Raw genomic sequence first — 15917 nt, 5'->3', positions numbered from 1 at the left:
CGTTTCTGACCGTGCCAGCAGTGATTAATGGGGGCATGGGCTACGCAGTATAAAACTGGATTTACATGGAAGCTTATGGCACACAAGTGGATTAGCTGGCTTTAGAGGTGAACGGACGTAATTGATTCTGATGTGTTTTTTTTTGCCAAACAGCAGTGGAAAAACAGAGTTTGACCAGGTGCAGTGACCCCTTCCGCCTTTTTCACTGTGGCTGCCCACGTCATGTGGTCCTGAATGCAGCACAGCCCCGAGGGCCAGTGGTCGTCCTGTCTAACCTCTGCTTTTGAATTACATTTATGTGTGTATTTGTTCAGGGTGGGTGGTGTGAGAGTTGCATACATGACTATGACTGAACCGGACTCTGTTAGTGACAGCTGTGTGGGTTCCAAACAAATAGCTGCCTTCTTTTCTGAGCTTGAGCCCTGCCCCCTTCCTTTACACACAGTGTCACATCTGTAGCACTGGGGGGTGGCAGGGCCTTTCAGCTGTCACAATGCCGTTCAGCCGAGGATCCTCTTGGGGCTCGGAGATTGATGCATTTATTTATCTCTTTATCTTAATCAGTGATATTAAGAGGGGAAGGTAATTAATTGGCTCTGACTCTATTGGACAGGACGTGGCGAGGTGTCTGCAGGCGGCCCGGTGACACGGCGTTCTGGGCGGGGCAAACCACAGTATCCATGTAAGTAATAGGCTCTCATGTCTTCTAGTAGGTGCAGTGATTCTGATTCCTGTAGGGATGGGAATTGTGTGGAGTTTAGTGATTCTGCTTCTGATTCCATTAATGATTTGTGTTTTTGAGGTGAAAATATTGATGAAATAATTTCCGATTTGAACATAAAACAAATAATATTTGATAAATATTAAGTTATATTGAACTTAATTAAATATTTCATACATTTTCTGCAGCATATAGGCATATGCATATGCAATTAACAGGGTTTAGCACGTTTTTTATTTAGCAATCCTGCATATAACCACATAGATCACTGATGGAAAAGACATTTACTAAGGAAATGGATGTTTTAAATCTTTTAAACAGTTATCGAGGTTGAGCCAAAAACCTAGGACTAGTTCGCGAAATAAATAATCTTAAATAATCTCTAATATTTAATGAACGATTCAATTGACAGTGGTGGTCTTGGAGGCAAAGTTGCTTAGAATGAAGAGAGCTAACATATGGCATAAATGTCATGGGCATGTGTGAAAAATCACTTGATATACATTCCTGTACACACACGAAAAACACGAATGCGCTTTTGAGATGTCCTCATAGACAACCATGGCACCGTGGACAAAGACACCACAAGTCAAACGCACTGACTGTTGAGTAGTTATTGCCGTTTTCGTGTTTGTTTTTTTGTTTGTTTTTTTAAAGATCAACATTCACAGAAAATGCGTTTGAAAATCTTAACAAATACAATAGGATTTCAGTGATACTCGCTATTTAATAGTTATTTAATAATACCATTAAATAAAATTATCCTAATTAAATTAAACATGTATATTATATCCCCTACCTCTATACATAACCATTACAGAAAACGTGCGTTTTTACATTGCATACAAAAAAGTTTGTATAATTTCTGAATAGTTTTTTAGGCTTTACTAGGGGATACCTGGACCACAGACACACACACATACACATACACACAAATGTTTACATATATTTAATTTATATATATTTATTTAAATTGGTTACAGTTCATCAATTCTTAAATTAATAAAACTGTAACAGTGCTTGTTTTTGAGTCAAACTTCGTGAAATTAACTTGCGATTCAGTGAGTGATTTAGATTTAAGGGGACCTATTATGCAAAATTCACATTTACATTGTTTAAACATAAATGTGTCACTAGTGTACCACCCTATAATGATAAATCCGCTCACTCCTCTTTTTTTAATCCCCATAAATCTTGAGCAGCGTCTCAGAAGAAGCTGTTTGCAGATTCGAGCAATGTGACATCACATACTTAGCCCATGATGGCTGACGGACTCTGCCTTATTAGCATAGACCAATAACAGCAGCATTCAAGTAAGAAATATTTTCTTATTAAAGCTACTTAGGTTATTTAATCAAGAGCAGTGACTTATTTTCTGTTTGCTTTTTTGTTGTTGTTTGAATTAACAGTATTATTTATTACATTTAAATTAGCAGTATATATAGTAGTAGGTACTGTTTATTACACTGCTTTTACTTTAAAGCTGCAGTAGGTAACTTTTGTAAAAATGTATTTGTAACGGTGTTCGTTGATGGAAGGAAGGAGGCGGGAACCGGCGAACATTCAACAAACTTTAATTCCAAAATAAATAAATAAAATGAAAGTAAAACCGCGCACATACACACACATAATCAAACGTAAACATAAAATAAAATAAAATCCAGGCCTGGTCCTCTCTCGTCTTCCGCTGCCTTCGCTTCTCCTTTTATGCTCCCGTCACTTGGCCGCGAGACGAGACTGGTGTGTCGCGCAGCTGGTACTTATTAGCACTCGTCATCGGCCCGCTCTTGCGGTCCCTCACCCCGCTGCTTGCCACAGTATTTTTTACATATTTGTCAAACATTTAAATATTTGTCATTATATCCTGACAGTAGAATATGAGACCGATAATCTGTGCAAAAATCAATACATACTATCAATACTATACATCTTCATACTTAATAGGCCGGCGACACAATGCAAGCGTGGCGTGTCCGTTTTCTATACCTTTGTTCACCAGGAGCGTGTCTGACGTGGCGCTGCTGCTGCTAGTTGACTTACAGGCAAGGCCTATACTTCTTATTAAACATAAATATACAGCAAAGACAACGTCAGCAGTATTGACCATGCATATATATATAGTATTGATGGCAAAATCGGCTATGGAATATTTCGTTCTGAATTGACGTTCGATATTTGAAAATCGATAGTTATTATTTATTTAAATTACAGTTATATCTGCCCTGTCTCCCACGTCCCCTGCGTGATGCTCCGTGCACACCACGGCTTCCTCTTCTCCCCGCCCGTTGACTCGCTGTGGTGTGAATTCCTCGTCGGAGCCCATTGACTCGCAAATGTCACGCACTGTGCAAAAGCAACTATTGAAACCTACTAATTCCCTGGCTTGTCATGTTGCTGAAATAATGTACTAGCAAACCTTATTTAGCATTACATATCGATAGCATAATTACTTGCATACTGTAACGTTAGTTACCTTTTTATAGAAGTTTACCTACTTATACAAATAGTGCAACATCATAAAGTTACATTACGTGTATTGCAAAATACGTAATGTTTTGAGGACCAAGTTTGTAGTCAAAGTATGGGCATAGTCAATGTTAATCATATTGTTGATGTTTCGTGTGTACCAGTGAATGTGACACAACTTTTTATCCACCGGTGGCCCTGTTTGCTTTACTAGCCTGCGCGTTCACGGCCGGCTCCGTTGTGATGGGGGAGCTGTGGAGGGATGGCTGTAGCGCAGCAGAGAGGAAGGGGGAGTGACCTCTGAGTTGTGCTTGTTCAAATTTTCCGGCTGAGTCAACGTTTTCTAAAAACTTCCTACTGCAGCTTTAATACACAGATCTAATATACACATGCCATTTCTTTACTTGCTGTTTACGTTCACAGACATAACCAACTGTGTTTATATGAACTTTGTCAAATACACACGGTTGTGTCAAATAGTTTGTTGAACCCAATAAAACATGAAAGAAAACTTTAATCTTCATGTGGCGCACCATCTGAAATCCAGCTCTCTTTGTGCGCGCGCTTCTGGTGTTGGTGCTCAGAAAACCATATATCAGAAGCATTAAAGCAGGGCAGTCAAACATACTGCCCAAAAAGGGGTCCAATCCGGCCTGGGGTATGATTTGAATAATAATATAAAATAGAGATGCACTGACTAGTGCACAGTCACCGGCCATTCAAACAAGTTTTATTTTAGCCAATCTCTATTCCGGACTTGCAAACAAACTGTTTGCAATAATTTTCCAAAATGTAATTTGTGTGGAAATATTACAAAGTCTGTAAACAGGATGTTAACACAGGCGCACGATGAATACGAATGCAAAAAGGAGAACTCAGATGCGCCAACAGAGAAAACACTGTGGCTTGCCAGGAACAAGCTCACTGTTCACGAAGGAAAAAAATAAATATTGAATTGAGATGTATATGAATGTATCATTGAAGGGAACTGACTGTCTTCAGAAAAGTGCATTCTTTTTCTCTGTATAAAGTAGTAGCCTATTAATAAGTGCAGTGCTGCTTTGTGTACAGCGGTAAACCATATATCGCCGCTTCCATAAGCACCACCTAATGGCAGAGAAGGAATTCGCATTTTCATTCAGTCTGTCTGCTATTTTTGTTTTGTGCAGGACAGGTGTGCCTTATGTAGCATAGTTTCACAAAGCCAAAGTCAGACCATGCAGATTTTGCTGTATAACCTAAAATTATACAGTCTAATTTAAATAAAAAGCAATTTCTCATGCTCATGTGTAGCATCTTTTTTTGGATTGTGATGGCTACACATATATATACATTTTTTAAGGTCAGTTTGGTCAGAACAAATAAACAATAAATAAAAAGAACAAATTTTGAACGTTCAAAAAAAAAAAAAGACAACCAGGATCAGAGTTGGTCCATTTGTTAAAAAAAATGGAATCGGACACAGAAAATCTAAATCCTTGCATCACTAATAAAAAATATTTTACAAATATAAAAAAATATTTTATATATATATATATATTTTTTTTTTTGTAGTTTGTATGTTGTTGTTAATATTAGTAATGTAACTGCGCACTAAGGTTTATAAAAATAATAAAAGGTTATTTTTTTCCCCTTCCGACCCATTTTTTCCCATCAAGTTAAAATGAGTTTGACACCCCTGCATTAAAGCATTAAAATATACATACACGGAAAAAGCGTGTTTTCCTTCCACTCAAAAATGGGCATTTACAAAAAAATGATGGCCTTTGAAGTTGAACTGAAACTGAAAGAGGCATAATAGGTCCCCTTTAATTCTGTAACCATTCTGACTGATTCATGAGTGTTCTTCATTCACTAACAAAGAACCTGACTGAGTCATTTGTTCAGAAATCAGATTGTGTTTGCCACCCTGTATATTTTATTTAGAATCGGTAACGATGTGATCATTGTAGATGCTGTTTTTAGTCATTTAAATTCATTTAGTTCCAGTATTCCATTTGACTTTATTCCTAAACTTACGCAAGCAGCATAATATCTTAATGTTGGGAGCCATTGACTCCTTTCAATATGTCCATTCCACTGTTTCCTCTCCATTCTTCTCCCTGTCAGTTTATTACAGCCAAGTAGTTGCCTGTGCTGTTTGTTTGATTCTTACAGCAGGCAGGACTGTCAGCGCTGATGAAATGGTCTCCTCTAGTTTGCTGCTCAGCATCTGTGTTTACTCGTCTGTCATACTGTGCACTGCTAGGAAAGAGAGAGCGACAAGAGGGGGCGAGAAACAAGAGTTTGAGCAGAGGGCAGGACATCTCCATCTCTTCCGGATTCTTATCAACACAGAAGTGGATGACTCATATGAAGTGCAAGTATGTGATAACCCTGCCGCAGCCCAATGTTGTCAAAATTCTGAGCGTGACCTGTCATCAGTGTGAAGTATCACACTTGGATCATTTAATTATCCTTGCATCATCTTTTGAATATATTTATGGGGCCAAGCCCTGAAGGGGCTGTAGCCCTTATTGTATCTGTTAGTTTTCATATTATTTTTATTATTATTAATGGGAGTCAATTGCAGCCCTATCAACGGAATATGAGAAAGATATAAGAAGGATTCGTACGGATTTGCACAGTTGTAGACATGTCCATGAATAGTAATTGGACCAAATTTTGAGTCTAACTCTATAGCACCACCAACAGGTAAAAAAATTCACATTCACAATTGATTCACAAAAATGTTACTTAATACTCCTGATTCCTTACATTAATGTTCAGCCCATTACAGTAATGGCCATTTTGAAAAAGAGTATTCAGTTTTTTCATTACCAGATTTAACTCTTCTGATCTTTGGACCAAGCCGCACAGAAATGTCTCATGGCTTTTGAACAGCTTGTCGTCATAATCTTGATGTCTATAGACTTCTTCGTGTCATGCCGAATCCAGGATCGGATAAACCACCCTGTCCGCTATTTAGAATTTTGTCATAAATTGCAATATCTTTTAAAATATTTGACATATCTGCACAAAATCTGTACACATGACCGATAGCATGTCCTGAAAGTACCTGAGAAGTTTCAACACAGCGCCACTTAGTGTTCTAGAAATATAAGAGATTTTAAATATAAGGTTTTTAAGCGGAAAAAGACATATAACTTTTGATAACAAAGTGGAAGAGCCAGAATATTATTTTTTAATATAACTCTGATTGTGTTTGGCTGAACGAAGAAAGTTATACACACCTAGGATGGTTTGAACATGAGTAAATTATGGGATAATTTTCTTTTTTGGGAACTAAACCTTTAACACTTTAAAATGACATCACTAATATTTTACATTACATTTACATTAAACCGGGTACACTGTACGATTTATAATAGTCCTTTACGACTGTCGCTTGTCACACTGTAAGAAAATTATCCCTTTTGTAAGCCATGTCACACTGGGATTTCAGTTGTCATTAATGTTAGAATGTATGGCAGTCAAGGCGCGTTTTAAACGGATTATAAACGCAAGAAGACTCGTCCAGAGTTTTTATTTTTTAATCAAGCCATGACCCATTAATCGACTCTAAGCTGCATTTGCATGCGGGATAGAAATAGTGGCTAACAAACAAAAAAAATCTCAAGTGTTAACTTTGATCATAGCTTCTCTTGAAATGAAACCTGGAAAAAAAAATAGTCTGACGTTGAGTTTGGATTAAGTGGGGATTTTTTGTTGTCTCACTCATTGCGTCATCAGGTTTGGCGTTCCTATTGGTTTTTGACTCTTGTCGTAGGAGAAGCCACACTACAGGACTGTGCGTCAAATCTTCTGACACTTCTGACAATTTTGTCCAAAGTAAAATTCAATCTCAATTGTCATTAATCCTGCAGTCCATGAACATGTCAAGGATTCAAGAAATGTTTTAGGATTCACAACATTTTTCTCAGATGGTCAAATCGTGGCCAAAATCATACAGCGTGAACCTGGCTTTAGACAGTATAGTAAAGAATTTTAGCCATGACATGAAAATAATTATTGGCTTATCATTTCAGAATTTGAATATTTCATCTGTTTTAATTATGTAGCTATTCACAAACCATTTCACACATCCATGGCTAGGGCAAGCCAGGTTTTAAGCCAAGGAAAACAACCACAGTTATAGTGAGGGAGGGAAGGAAAGGTTAAACACTTGAAGTGTTTTATTTATCCATTGAGAAAAACTAATAAGTGTTCTGAAATAGCGCCACAGATGAACCTGTAATTTCAGCAGGTTGTCGGAGAATTCATGTGATGCATTTGGCTTAGCCCTCAAGCTTAATGGAGAAAAATCACTCTCCGCCATTTTAAGCACTGCAGTTGGTAGAAGTGCAATTTTACACCTGCAGAGAAAGAAGTCTCTTCCATTCAATATGCTGAGGACCACTTTACTAAAAGGGTGATGGGAGGGTGTAATGTATTCACAACCACTCCCAGAACGAGCATTATTTTACCTGGGCTTAATTGAGGGTAAACTCCCCTGATACGGGCTCTTGTGCTCTGAATCCTGTCAGAAATAAAGCTCCTGAATGCCACTGAGGGGACCGGAAAGGAAATTATTAAGTTGGGCGTTATACCGGCTCCTTCCTATCCTTTAATGTTATCTTGATCATCTTTACCTGAGCCTGTCTGGAAACCCAGCTCTGGAGCCGCTCTGAAATAGATGTGCTAGTGCAGTTATCACAGAGAGAGACAGCAAACATCTAAAAAGAGAAATAGAGGGAGGCGATGGGGGAGGACAGCGGACAGAAGGTTTTGACACCCATTGTTTAGGTGGAAAGAAGGAAAACAGACAGTGGAGTCCATGGCAGGAAGGGGCAGAGCTCTCATTGGTCCCCACAGGGTGTTTGTCTCCAACTGCCTCCCTGATATCTGAACAAACTCAATGAAATTATTGATGTTCAGCTGTGTGCTCTTGCGCTGTGGTCTCAATATTGATCTGAATTACATAGAATGTACAAATATTATTACTTCTCCTGACGCTAATTACATTTGCGCAAGTTTTATATTTAGGAGCTAATTGAGTGATTATGGGAGGTGTCGTGACAGGTGCTATATTCTTTTGTCATAACCTCAACTGCTGTGTTTAATCAAGAGGGCCCTGCGGGTATCGGCCTCGGGCCGCAGCTATCCCAGCAGATTAGGTGTCAGTTGCAGGGATATCGAAGTACTGATGAGAGAGCAAAGGTGTTCATAGGATTGATGTGCTCATATGGTTAAGGCTAAAGGAACGGGTAAAAAATACACACAACATCTTTTATTCCTATCACTCCTTGCATGTGCGCAGTCAAGGATGTTTTTTCAACCGCTTTGATGAGCTGATAATTAAGCAGTTGAATTGTTTCTTCCTGCAATCACTGTTGTTATTTTGGGGATGTTCACACAGCAAACAAAGACAAAGCGATCAGAAGTCATTTATTTTCAACAAAAGTTAGTTTGAGGCAATGTGAGATGCATTGAGTTGTTTATTGGTTTATATCTTCAGATTTTTCTCTGATTCTCCACCCTGATTTGATTCCAATTAAATATATTTTGATTCATTGTTGGGGTATTTTTGTTATAATGTCTATTTAGCTTGCACACTGTAACATAAAAAAAAGATTGGACTACGTTGGTTGTTATGTTTTTAATCACTGAAAACAACTGTCCCTTATGAGCATTTTTTTTGGGAATGAATTGATCTCAAATCAGTTCACATCTGGCTCATAAGAGTCTTTCCCCCGCTAAAATAACTACATTAGTTGCATTGTATATTTTTGATTTACTCAACTGACTGTTAAGAGTCATTTGTCTCGGAAATTAGGCTACATGGGTTACTCTGTATGTTTTTGATTCAATACAAAGAACCAGCTCATAATAGTCATTTGTTTGTGAATTGAACTGCACTGGCCACGTTGTATGTTTGGTTTTGCATACAGCTTGACTCAGTTGAAAGATGTTTATTGGCATTTTACCTTCTAATTTGGTGCATTACAATATTATTAAGGGTGTACTCGTACTATAGGCACAATTGCCTTGTACTGTGCCCTGCCTCAATTGTCCCAAACCTCTTCAAGTGGGGCAGGGTATGGAGAGAGCACACTAGTCACACAAACCAGATTTTGGGGGTCAAGCATGCTCGGGCACCGTTCAGATCGCCTAGTGTGAGAACACCCTAACTTTACATTAAAAAACACAACAACAACAGGGCCTATATATGTTTTCTCAGCATTGAGGTTTGGATATATATAAGTATAGTAGGTGGAGACATATGGTACAAGATGGCGTGTGTTTTAAGTGGGTAATTTATGAAGGAATGCTCTTTAGAGGAAAAAGCCAGAGGGTTGAGGTCATGGTGAGGAATTCCTCTTTGCATTTAGAGCCATTTCATTCATAATCTCTCTCTGTACCTCTCATCCCCATGCTGGATTATGCTGAATAGGTTTATGTTGCACAAAGCACGTTGGAGCCTGTGTTCAGAAAGAATTCCACAGAGGTGACAGGTCTAGTGTTTTGGATATTTAATTGAAGATTCAGATTCCTTTAATTAGCCAGCTGCAGTATGTTCCCCATCTGCCACTGTGCTTCACCCTGAGAGATGGCTGATGGGGGAGGGAGGAAGGCCACAGCTCTCGCACACAAGAGAGAATTAGAGGAGGGAGGTACAAGGGCCAAAGCTGTAAAGTAAAAAGAAAGACGGATAGTTGGAGAACTGGCAGAGAAAGGGCGACTGAAGTATTTTTGGGGTTGTTTTGTTAGAGCGCTTCCTGATCATACAATCAGATTTAATCCTTGGGCTTTCATCAAGAGGATGAAGAGTGTCAGTACTGTAAATTTACTGCTTGAACGCTGTAAAATAATAATGCAGGCTATTTGTGAACTGAAAATGAAACTGAATCTAATTTTTTATTTTATTTTACTTTACCCCAGTCTGGTTGCAAACCAGTAAACTACACTCAAAATCTATTTTATTTTATTTTATTTTATTTTATTTTATTTTATTTTATTTTATTTTATTTTATTTTATTTTATTTTATTTTATTTTATTTTATTTTATTTTATTTTATTTTTATTTATTTATTTATTTATTTATTTATTTATTTATTTATTTATTTATTTATTTATTTATTTATTTATTTATTTATTTATTTATTTATTTTTAATCCCCAAATGTGAGTGTACAACATTGATCTTAACTCGGATCTGCTTGCAAAAGTGGTTCATGTGACATGGTATGGTTCTAAATTGCATGATATGTCAGTAGCAGTACCATATTGGTTATCATTTATTGTATTGTTTGATATTGGATAATTAATAGCTAATTTTCCCTATTTTTACCTTTTTAGATTACCTTTGCTGTCATCAACTGCTCACTTTAAAATTCACATTTAAAGCCCCTAATAATTTATTGACGCTTTATAAAATCGTTATCAAATCTCTGAATGAATTTCCTTTTTTCATACTATACAAATTATAATATTATAATGCATAAATTCACTTGTAGCATTTAAAATGATTGATGTCAGTTGGTAGTGTTTTATTTTTATTATCTACATTTTTCAGTTATCTGCTTATTGGTGTACCTTGCATACTGCTGGTCTCTGAATACATTTCCTTCCCTCATATTCTTTGCATTTCGCAAATGTGAAACCAACCTAAAATTCAATTACTGCTCTTCATACATAATGTTTTCTTTTTTGTTGTCCTCCCATCTCTTCATATAAACAAATAAACAACCTGCATTATGATCATCAGAGCTGTGCTTTATCTGGCTTTTGCTCTGGTCATTTACACGTTGGACCACAGAAACGCTGGCTTTGGTATGAGTAACCCAAGTTGTGTTAAGTAAGCGTTATGTAGCCTAAATGTTATTTCCCAAGGCACTTTGAGTGTTAACCTACCGTGAAGTACTGTGATGACTCCAGAGCCTTACCCACACACATTCAAACGCACACCAACTGCTCAGCCAAGCAATCAGCGCGCGTACTGCTCAGCATTAATGGTGTTTGCTTGTGAGATTCGAGTGGACTACGGTCTCTCATACAGTCACTTTGGATAAATTTCTTGTAGCATTTTAATGTTTACTGGAAAATCAGACGTGCTGTGAAAGTTTGGTGCACAGATTGAGAGCTACACAACCTGTAGTCTGTTTAGCAGTGTTTGTTTGCATGCTAACCCGATTTCCTTTTTATGCAGCCAAGTCAATAGCTTGCATAAAGGAGTCTGGAGTGGTTTGCAGTCCGTACCATCTCTGTGCGGATGATTGTGTTAGAGCGTCTCTTCCAGGCCTCGCTCTGTGATTGTGATAGAAAATAGCACGGTGAGGAAATGGAGCTGACCTTGGATCAGTCTCCTCTGTAGCCGGGGTGATGTATAGGCTCAGCGCACAGGCTGGCAGTAAGTGAAAGCCATGTTTTTATTTTCCTGCAGAGGGCACCGTGTCAAGGCGCACAAGCAGGTTCATTTCTTCCCCCTCCGTCTCTGCTGCCGAGGAATGTTAAATGTCAGCCATCGGGCCAGTGTGGTAGAGCACTGATATTAGCCTGGATTGAATAAGCATCGGCCCGAGCGATGATTTGAATTTATTTGCAGTGCGAGGCACTGGTGTAGGAGAGGGTCAGGCTCTGTGGGCTGTGGAACGGTGTTTGAATGACTTGGAACAGTTCTCGCCCGTCTCGTCTTTTGTCTGTTTATTTTTAAGGGCAATTTGTAATTGTCAAATGGAAATTGGCCGCCATCTGTCGTCGTGGTATTAAATTAAATGAACAAGACTGAACACGATAAGTGCACTCTGTTCTGCTCAGCTTCTGTAATAGAAAAGGAATGATTTGAGTTTGATATTTGGCATAAATATTGGTCATAAAGGCCTTCATTTAAGTGTCATTAGCATAACAATAGGTCTTTTTTATTGCAGAAAAATGTGTTTTTTAGTTGTACTTGCTAAGGCAATTTGCTTAAGGGTAAGGATTACAGCAAACTCCCTAACCCTGTGGATACTACATCCCACAGTTTGTACCATGAATTATTTACACACGACTTGACCTTTTAAGATCAATACTGATTATAATATATTGTTTTACAGTCCATTTTTAAAACAATCAATAAGTGAACAGAAAAAAGAAAACCTTGCATTCAGACACATTGCTCCTGTTATGATCTAATTGAATCTCACTTTATTAACTATATTATATGAATTATTCATTTTATTATTAATTATAAATTGCAGGATGTAGTGTTGTCAAAAATATCAATATTCCGATATGTATCGATATTGAAATATCTGTAACTATACCGATATGCCTTTCCACAGTATCGATGCTAACTGTGCTCTCCTATCCGACCAAAGCGAGTAGACATGCACCACCTCCTCTCATTCAGTCCGGTTAACCCTCTGAATGTGCCGGCGCGTTCTGTTGGATTTTTCCTCATGACGGCATGTTAGTGTTGGTGTGACCGGCCTAAATTTCGTACAGGATTGCAACATAATTCTGCTCATTACCGCAGATTTTGCGCTCGCATCTGAAGGGCTCACACATACCGTAATAAAGCTATTTGTTATTTAAACTACGTAAAGACAAACATTTTCTTACTGCTCTTGGCTGATTAACTTGTGTAACTTTAATGGATCATTCTGTATTACATTTTTTACAATGAATATTATCCAATGTTATGTATCCAATGTACCTTGGGTAAGCAAATATTTGTGAGAAAATTGTAATAGTAATTATTCAACGTTTATATATGAGAAAAGCTTAAAAAGCTTTATCATATAAAGTGATCTCTTCAGGAGAAATTTTTGATTGCCTAGACTTTCAATAGATGGACAAAAAAATATCTATTTGACAGTATATGCAACATTTTTTTCCCCGCGGTCGAATATTGATACTTTTTTAGGTATCATATTGAAGTTAGAAATTCCAGTATTGTGACAACACTACCTGTATGTCATAATAATAATACAATCCAAATGCGCTACTGCTTTTTAATAAGTCTCTTGCCAGTTCTGAGAGAGGAAAGTGCTTTTTGCATTGTGAGAAGCTAGCATCTCAAACCTTCCAAAGACCTTTTATTATTTTCATCCGTTTTGTTTTCGAAGTATCATTGAGTATTGACATGCTTAGTTTCGTCTGTCATCAGTGCTTATTTGTGTTTTCGAGTGTTGGATTATCATCTCACAGCCTCGCAGCCACCAGCACTCAAAATTATGAATAATTTCCTTTCACCATCTAAGACCGAAGAACTAAGTGAACACGACACCTCTTTCTCAGAGAAAAAGAAGAAGAGGGAGGCTGGTGGATGGCAGGACTGTGTGTCATTGTGCGCTGATGGATGTGCAAGGCTCACTGCTCAGAGCGTTTGCTTAATAGGGAGCGGTAGGCTTGTCGTGGCACTTTTCTCTCTCAGCTGGGAAAGACGGGGAGCCATGCTTGGCTAAGCACAGAACAGGCAGTCCATTTCACAAAGGTTAGAGCTGCCCCATAATACAGGCTAATCAGCAGGTAATCTGTTTTCTTTCCATTAGATTCTCCTAGGTCAACGGTGACCGGAGCGCACATCCCAGTGCAGAGGATTGGAAATTATATTTTTCCAGTGTAAGGTATATGGCTGTTTTTGGGGTTATGTTTTTTTTTTTTTTGAGAATAATGTTGTTGTTGTTTTTCTCCTCAAGCATCAAAACTCTACATTTCTATTAGGGTGACAAACCCCTGAGATGCTCTGCAACCTGTGGGCAAACTCTAGACCACTGGCTGTGGTCTAAAAAAGCCGCCAGCAGCTTTTGTCCAAGAGCATTAGCATTAAATCACACTGATCTAGTTAAAGCAGGAGCATTTAAACCTATAATCCCAGCCACCAGCCTGGAAAAGGAAAAGCTAAGCTTTTTTAAAGTACAATCTAGATTGCATTTTTGAATAATGTACGTTTTCTGGTGGCTGCTGGGTGGAAATAGGAGTTAGCACAGAGACAGTACTGTAGCACTGCTAAGTGCTTGAAAATGTCACTAAAGCAGTGTTACGGGAATGAATGGATGGCTGATATAATGGTGTTTGACATGAGAGCCTTAGTCATGAGAGCTGTCAGTAGAGTTTGAAATCAGCCAGAGAAGCAGGGGCCGCGGCAGGCGGGGAGGTGAAGAATTTCTAAAGCTGATTCTGAAGAGGAAGTAAAAGAGACAGTTTAGAGAGAAAAAGGGAGATGAGTTGCATAATGAGATTGAAGCTGCTTTAAAAAAGGTCAGTTGTTTTCAGCCATTTGTAGTCATTCACAGACTCTACACTTAGTGAACTGAGCTGTTGAAGTTTTATTCATCAAAGTGTTTTCAGGCATTTCTACTGACTGTCTTCTTTTATTGTTCACCCAAAATGGAAAAATCTGTCATCCTTTACTCACCCTAATGCCGTGTGTTCTCCAAACCGTCTTTTTACATGGCTTGCATATTTTTTCAATTGTTTTTAATGGGAGCGCCGCGTTTTTACAACGGCATGAGTATAACGTGGCGCTGATTGTATAGTTCAAGCTCAAGCGCTGAACACGTTTTTTACCGGTCGCCGAGAATTGAGTAAAATATCACTATAATTGTATATATAAAACAGCTTCACTACTAAAAACTACATTATATATCTTTTTCTATTTTTTTCGGAAAAAAAGAGAAAAACAAAACACAAACAAGCTTCACTATTACATACAGACACACAATGTCACTGTCTCTTTTTACCCAGCTGTCCAATCACAGTGGAAGAGGGGCAGGACAAATACCACACCGACCAACCGCCACATTCTGCTTGTACAACGTCAACAGATGACAACAAGCCTAATAACGGAACAAGATCATTTAAAACAAGAGCCAGAGCAATTACTTTACATTCTATCGACATTCTTATATAGAAAAAAGCCCTCTGTGAAATGAGATATTAGTAACACTTCCGCGGATATTCTGTGACATAGAGAGCAAAGAGTCTCAACCAGAAAAAAAATGCTGCACTGCCAAAACGCTCTCAAACGCCCACAGCGAGGCTTTTTCAGCAGAGTTCTTCAGCTGGTTAAAACGCTTTTTGGTGTCCTTATGATGCCACACACCTGTACAAATTTAATTCTGACCACAACTGGGAGAAAGTTTAAAGACTGCAATTATAATAAACAGGAGGTTGATGCGTTAAAGCTTCAGCAGCACCATAAAAGGCATCACAAAAGAGGTCCATTTGACTTACGTGATGCATTCCAATTCTTTTAAAGGCGTATAGCTTTGTGTGAGAGACTAGTTGTTATTCATTGAAAATATTGATGTCCATCGCAGCTCTTCTTGGCGTGTATATGATCCAGTGTCTGGTTTGTAATTGAATCATTCTTTTGAGTCAGATGAAAAACTTTTCAATGAAAAGTTCACCAAACTCATAAATGATCAGATCAGAGAGAGTATGTAATGTCTGTATGTAGTAGTGAAGCTTGTTAGTTCGTTTTTACAAAAACAGCAGTGTTATCACCTCGTTGCTGAGAAATATAATGTAGCTTTTAGTAGTGAAGCTGTTTATATATAAAATTTATGGGGCAGAGGTTGAAAACCAGTTTCTATGCTCCTGCTCCTGAAAGTTTGTGTGTGTATATTCTTAACTATAAAGTTTCCATCTCAATAAAAAAGGGATGAGTTTTGTGTGAGCGCATACAGGCATGTCTGCTTCATAATACAAAAAAAGACATATTTTACGCCTCATGGTGGCTTGGAATTTCCAGAGGGAATCGGATA

General features: G+C 38.1%; 1 protein-coding gene across 3 annotated transcripts in view; it reads left to right on the top strand.

The window, feature by feature from the left end:
* The window catches only part of rerea (arginine-glutamic acid dipeptide (RE) repeats a), a 190101-nt gene that overhangs the window by 32538 nt on the left and 141646 nt on the right, over nt 1–15917 (top strand). For 2 of the 3 annotated variants that reach the window (XM_067446263.1, XM_067446259.1), the window contains exons 2-3: nt 614–682; nt 5436–5550. The exons of the other annotated variant lie outside the window; for it this stretch is intronic. The gene's annotated coding sequence lies outside the window, so the exon portion shown is untranslated. The remainder of the gene's footprint in view (nt 1–613; nt 683–5435; nt 5551–15917) is intronic. 3 annotated transcript variants of the gene reach the window in all.

The sequence above is a fragment of the Pseudorasbora parva genome, chromosome 6 (genome assembly GCF_024679245.1).
Source record: "Pseudorasbora parva isolate DD20220531a chromosome 6, ASM2467924v1, whole genome shotgun sequence".
Taxonomy (NCBI): Eukaryota; Metazoa; Chordata; class Actinopteri; order Cypriniformes; family Gobionidae; genus Pseudorasbora; species Pseudorasbora parva.
The sequence above is the reverse complement of the archived record's forward strand: the minus strand, read 5'-3'. Positions and strand labels throughout refer to the sequence as shown.